This window comes from Macrobrachium rosenbergii, chromosome 6 (genome assembly GCF_040412425.1).
Source record: "Macrobrachium rosenbergii isolate ZJJX-2024 chromosome 6, ASM4041242v1, whole genome shotgun sequence".
NCBI classification, from domain to species: Eukaryota; Metazoa; Arthropoda; class Malacostraca; order Decapoda; family Palaemonidae; genus Macrobrachium; species Macrobrachium rosenbergii.
In genome coordinates, this window is record NC_089746.1 from 29,504,423 (window position 1) to 29,510,599 (window position 6,177).

The window sequence follows — 6,177 nt, forward strand, 5'->3', positions numbered from 1 at the left end:
AAGATTCAGAAGTCACCCTCTTCCTCCATCTCCCAGATTTAGTGGTAGTCTTCCAAAGCTGGTGTCTTGACTCTTCGTCTCTCCTTTTCAGACACCTCTGACCCTGTTGCAGATTACCTCTTTTGTTCTGAGATCTAGGTTCTCTCGCTTTCCTTGAAGAGGTACCGATCTATGCTTATCTCTGGTTAAGCACAGAGACCTGGATCTTTCATCTTCTCGAAGACCTCACAAACCTTTTTCACACCCAGCAAGGAAGCAAGAGATGTGTTATCCTCATTTTTTCCTTTGGTTTTAGCCAAGAACAAGGATCTGTTCTTTCTCCCTTAGAGCTTAACGGACATTCTTGGGTTCCAGGAGCTCCGGCAGCTTCAAGTTCCTAACTCGCCTGGTGCCCAGCTCATCTGACACCAGCTACAACCTGGCACCAGCGCATGCTCCAAGCACCCAGGAGCACTCACCAACTCTGAGGGAAAAGAGTGAACTCTTAAGTTTTTTTTTTTTTAGTATTTACCTGAACAGGACTTGATAATCTAGCGGGCTTTCTTGTTTTTTGATGCTTGGTCAAGAACCCCCTCTCCCTTGGGTTAAGATCGCATTGTCTTTCATCCTTAAGAGAATTTCTGAAACACTCAGATTCAGAAGAACAACTTAGCCTTTTAGTGAAAGCTAAGGTCATCTGAGCAGCCTCTACTTATCTTTAGCTTTCAGCTTTCAGGCACACGTGTCCCTTACTTCCATTTGGCATTAGCCTACTGGAGTATAATGTCCTTCATGTCTCACAGGCACATATGGCCATTACTTCGATTCTGCATCAACCTACTGGAAGCATAATCATCCTTCACATCTCAGTGAAACCTGAACTTCTAGCTCTGCAGGCACCCAGCTCTTCGGGCACCAGCTACAGTCTGTCGCCAGCTTTAGAGCTTCCAGAGCCTCAAGCTGCTAGCTCACCTGGCATCCAGCTCAACTGGTGCCAGCTACAAGTCTGGCCCCAGCTATAGAACCCCTAGAGCTTCAGGCTCCCCTGGTGCTCAGCTTGCCTGGCACCAGCTACAGTCTGGCGCCAACTTTAGAGCTTAAGGCTTTTGTGATCTCCCAGCAGCTTGGCTGGTGCCAACTACATTCTGGCCCCAGCGCCCAGAACTTCTGGCTCCCTTGGTACTCAGCTCACCTGGCACCAGCTTTAGAGCTTAAGGCATCCATGATCTCCCAGCAGTTCGCCTGGCGCTAGCTACAGTTTGGCACTAGGGATATTTGTACCAATCCGTGAGCTTCCACAGCTTGCTGGAGCCAACTCCTGACTGGTGCCAGCTAAGTAGCATGCAAAATCTGCAGTACCATAGGATAGTGTCTGGCATGGTATGGCAAGAGGAAGCGTAAGATTTTCTCCTATCTCTTCACCTGCTGGTGAGCTATAGAATTTTGTAGGAACCAGGAGGTACAAAGTACCTGGAGCACCCACCCCTCTCAGAGTGGATGGGTTGTGGTGTTATTTCAGTGTAGGTTACAGTGTATCTGGTTGTTTTTTACCTTGGTGCTGTGCCTAGGGCAAGGGCACTTATTAAAGTTTTGCTAGTTATTGGATAACTCCTTAGCTGCATATCCACTGATGCTTTGGTAGCCATCGGAGTACTCCTTCACTACAAAGCTCCCACTCAAGTAGAGGCGGCCCTTGGCTCTACTGCCATACCACTACAGGTTAAGTTGATTGTCAACCAGTTGCAGTTTTATACTGCAAGCTCTCTTAACTAAAAAGGAACGACAAGCATTGTATTCAATGCTAGCAAATTTTCTATTTCAAATTCATTACATGACTTAATGTTTTGGAGTAGAATACTATGTCCATGTATCCCACCTCCTGTCAATGTGGGATTCAGTTATGTATTTACTTGGTAAGTTACTTGTATAAAAATGACATTTTTATAATAAAATAAAGTTTTATATATACTTACCAAGTAATTACAGAATCGGAGCCCACCCTCCTCCCCTCTGATGGACATAAGGCATGAAACGAATGAGAATTGTTTGCTAGGTCATTCCAATATTCCGTTAGTGGGACGGGCTGATCACCCACACAAACTATATTGAAGCACTACCCGTGAAATTTTCAATCTAAGCTGCCGTTAAAGTGGAAACAATAGCTGTGTAATTACTTGGTAAGTATATATAAAACTTTTATTATAAAAATGTAATTTCTTTGTACAAACCTTTAATCAGTAAATAGCCAAATAGCCTAAATTGCAATTTAGGAGGGAGGAGGAGGATGAAAAGTTGTCACAGAGAAGAGTAGACCTAGGTATAAGAATTCCAATCCCTTTCAGCAGTAGGCAGTGCAGCAATAATTGGACCAATCAAAATCATGGGAGTTTCTTTAAGTAATGAACTTCCAATGGCAGACTTAATCCCAGAGTAATGCACTTTCCAAGCATATGATGTGCAGCAGCTATTCCAGGTTAACACATTCCCAGGTATGTCAGATTTTTTAAGAGATCAAGGAAGGGATGAAGATGACTGACCCAGATCAGTCTCAACTGGTAAAATACAACTTGCCATAATTACTGGTCCTGAGTGAACATCAAAAGATTTATGATGTACCATCACATCAAGTTGGATGTGAGTTGAAGATCAAACATGTTTTGACAACAAAGCCAAGTGAGTGTTCTAAGGATGGTGAGAGCTCCAGGTCACACTTGAAGGACTTTAAAGATGAACCCTGAACTTCATGCACTTCGATCTTTAGGACCTCCAAATAAGCCTAGGAAGTAGCATGCTGAAGCCCTTACAAGATCAAATTTTTCAAAACAGAGAGATTTTGGAGACTGAGAAATGGAAGGTGAAAAACCTTTGGTCCTTTGGAGATATGTTCTGATGGTGCTTGTATTCTGTGAGTTATTTTCTTTTTGTTATACTTGAAGAACTTTAAAAAGGAACCCTGAACTTCATGCACTTCGATCTTGAGGACCTCCAAGTAAGCCCAGGAAATAGCATGCTGAAGCCCCTACAAGATCAAATTTTTCAAAACAGGGAAATTCTGGAGACTGAGAAGGGAAGGTAAAAAAAAACCTTTGGTCCTTTGGAGATATGTCCTGATGGCGCTTGTATTTTGTGAGTTATTTCCTTTTTGTTACCTTTATACTGACAGCTGTTTAACATTGTTGTGGCATTACTGTGAGTAGCCTGCTGCCTCTTCTTTTCCAAGTATTTTGGAATTTTTCTCACTTGTCATGTAACATTCAGTAAGTTGGGTCAGTTTCATAAGTTATTTTTATTTCATCAAGTTTTGTTTTAATTTTATGTTAATGTAATCCAACTTTGGGGCCTTCTCTTGCTGAGTATAATAAGCTTTTGGAGTAATCTGTAACCTTTTCTTGTGGTTAGTATGTTTTCATAAGCGTTTGTCTTTGCCACAGAATGGTTATCTTTGGTTCTTGCGTTCTGTTTCAGCTAATTACATTTTTGTTCTCTTGTTGTGGTTTAAGTGCAATTAACTGGTAAGCGATTCATTTTGGCATTTTTTGTCTTCATTGCTGTGTCCGTTAAGCCTCATCATATTTGTAAGTGGAAGGGTGGCAAGTCCTATAGTGTATGTTGCCCTTACTGAAAGAAATGATGTGAATGGGGATGTTGGCAACCAGTCTTAGCTTATTGATTCCAGATCTCTCTTACTATACTTTTATGTGATGTTGCATTTTCATCCATTCCAGTACTTGTGGTTAGATGTACTATAGCAAGGGGTTGACACCAACTCTTGGCGGCTGAAGTTAACTTATGAAGATGGGAAGCTTTGTTTTGGTAAATCTGTAAGATCAATAATATTAGGTGAAGGTACAGTAGTTAGTCTTTGTGCAAATAAGGTTGGTTTGCAATTTAAGGGGGCTGCTGAATGCAGAGTTTCAAGGAATTATCAAATTTTAGTTATTAACAGATTTCAACTATTTTATATCTAAATAAACACATCCTGAAGCTATAATGCTAAAAAAATTTTTAAATTGGTTTGTTGACAATTTTATTCATTGCTTTTATGGCACTGTGCACCACAAATTGTAATTAAACTTGTAAAAAACATCTGAATGAATTATTCTGGATATGATCAAGTAAGTTATACAGTGTTTTGGTCTGTTAAATGTGTAAATAAACATATCTTGAAATGTTCTTGCTAAGAAAAATGTTTAGATTGGTTCATGGACAATTTTGTTCATCGCTGTGAATGACAAAATGTAAAATAAGCATGTAAAATGAGTGTGAAAAAATGTATTAAAAAATAATTGTCACCCACTAAAATATCCCATTCTCTCTACAGGACATGTCAGAGAAAACGGGTTATAATGATACAGAGATAACTTGTTCTAGATGTCCAGATTCTCTTATAATTTTTTCAAGTCCAAAAATATTTTTCTTTTGCCGTTTTCTCAAAACTTACTTTTTTCAAAACTAAATTAAATGAAACTTACAGAGTGAAGTATAACTATATATCTTTATTTTGTTGTCAGGAGAATCGCTTTCCTGTGCAACTTTTAATATTGCATATTAATTTTGAAAAGTGATGTCATGATTTTTTTTTTTCAATTGCAAAACAAATGAACTTACTGGTAGAATTTCTAAATTTCCACACACGAGAATTTCATTATTAGTTGTAGAATAAGTGGTGAAAATTTAAAGTAAATCCCTTCCATCATTAGGTAGAAACAAGTCATTTACTTTATAATATTATAGAGGCCTTATGACATCGGCGCTCCCTTTAATCCTCTACATGACAAACTAAGGCTCTGGCAGTTTATGGGTTTAAATGTCAAATTTTATTTTACGAGTTGAAGTTTATTTTACGAGTTGAAGTTAATGCTGTTCAGATGTTAAATCCAACTTCACATCTCTTTTTGTAGCTGACTGACAAAGATATATCATGATAAAATTTCTTGAAGAAAACAAAACAGTCTTGTTTTCTGATCCAAATTAGACAAAATGTAAAGTTCTTAGGTTGCATCTTTGATACTTGAATTGGAAAGTACACATTGCATACATGAGAGTCAAAAGTAAAAATGTAATAAATCTTACAAAAAAGATGTCATATACCACCTGCAGCCACTTTTCAGTCGATCTTAGATTATGAAAGCCAAATGAATGATAAAGATGTCATATACAACCTGCAGCCTCTTTTCAGTCTATCTTAGATTATGAAAGCCAAATGAATGGCTCAAAAACAGACTAAGAAGCAGCTTAGATTTAGTTTTTAATGAAGGGTCCAGAATATGCAATGGTGTTTATAAGTTCTTCTCAGGTACATTTGAATCAGAAATAGAGAGCCATCTCTCCACTAAGACCATACAAGTGCAAAGGAAATTCAGGCAAGTGACTTATAAACTACAAAGCTTTTTGATTAAAGAGAATCATTCATGAACATTACACTTGGAACCAAGAGAAGTTTTGAGTCAATAAATATGAACCTAACATCTTCCAGTTCTAGAACTGCCTCACTTCTGGGATTATATGTAAAGGTCATATCTGTAAAAACTTTCACTGTACATCCAAAAACTTTGTATATAAGCATGAACATCAAAAGCAACACATGTTGGAACATTAAGGCTCACCTGAACACTATACTGATTGCTGCAGAGCTTCATCTGGTGTAGGGTTTACTGCAAAATCACATGATAAAATTAGTTCTCTAAAGCAGTAGTATTCCAGTTTTCATGTGAGGACAATCTGGGAAGTGGACAGCTGTTATGATTATTAGAAAAATGTTGCACAGAAAATTTTCAATTCTCATCAACTTGGGACACACTTCACAATCCAATCAATATTGTCTTAAAAAATTTTTGCTTAACAGATGAAGTTTTAATACCACTAACTAAAATAGGGAGCTAGTATAAATGCTCAAGCATGTTAGATCCATGAACAAGTACTAAAGGAAATCATTGCTGATTAATAGCAGCCAAAGCTGCAACTGCTATGACTAGATATAAAAACCTGTTTTGTGGCAGTGATTATTTACTTGATCTCTTAAAACTGAAATTTTACCTGACAGCTAAAACTCACCATCTTTGATAAATGGTAGTCTATGTGGAATGATGATTCTGTTAAATTAAAACAATAAGTGCAATAATTGTGATGTTCCTTCCAAAAATATTGCATTGAAGTAATATCCCATCCAAGAATAAGTCGCACTTGTTACCCTTAGTC

At 38.0% G+C, this 6,177-nt stretch overlaps 1 long non-coding RNA gene across 1 annotated transcript; it reads right to left on the reverse strand.

Moving 5' to 3' along the window:
• Window positions 1-607: 607 nt before the first annotated feature.
• On the reverse strand, window positions 608-5,715 carry LOC136839404 (uncharacterized). The gene is made up of 2 exons (XR_010853312.1): window positions 5,586-5,715; window positions 608-3,798 (listed from the first exon to the last, which is right to left on the reverse strand). It is a non-coding gene; the product is annotated as an uncharacterized lncRNA (long non-coding RNA).
• Between the last annotated feature and the right edge of the window lie 462 nt (window positions 5,716-6,177).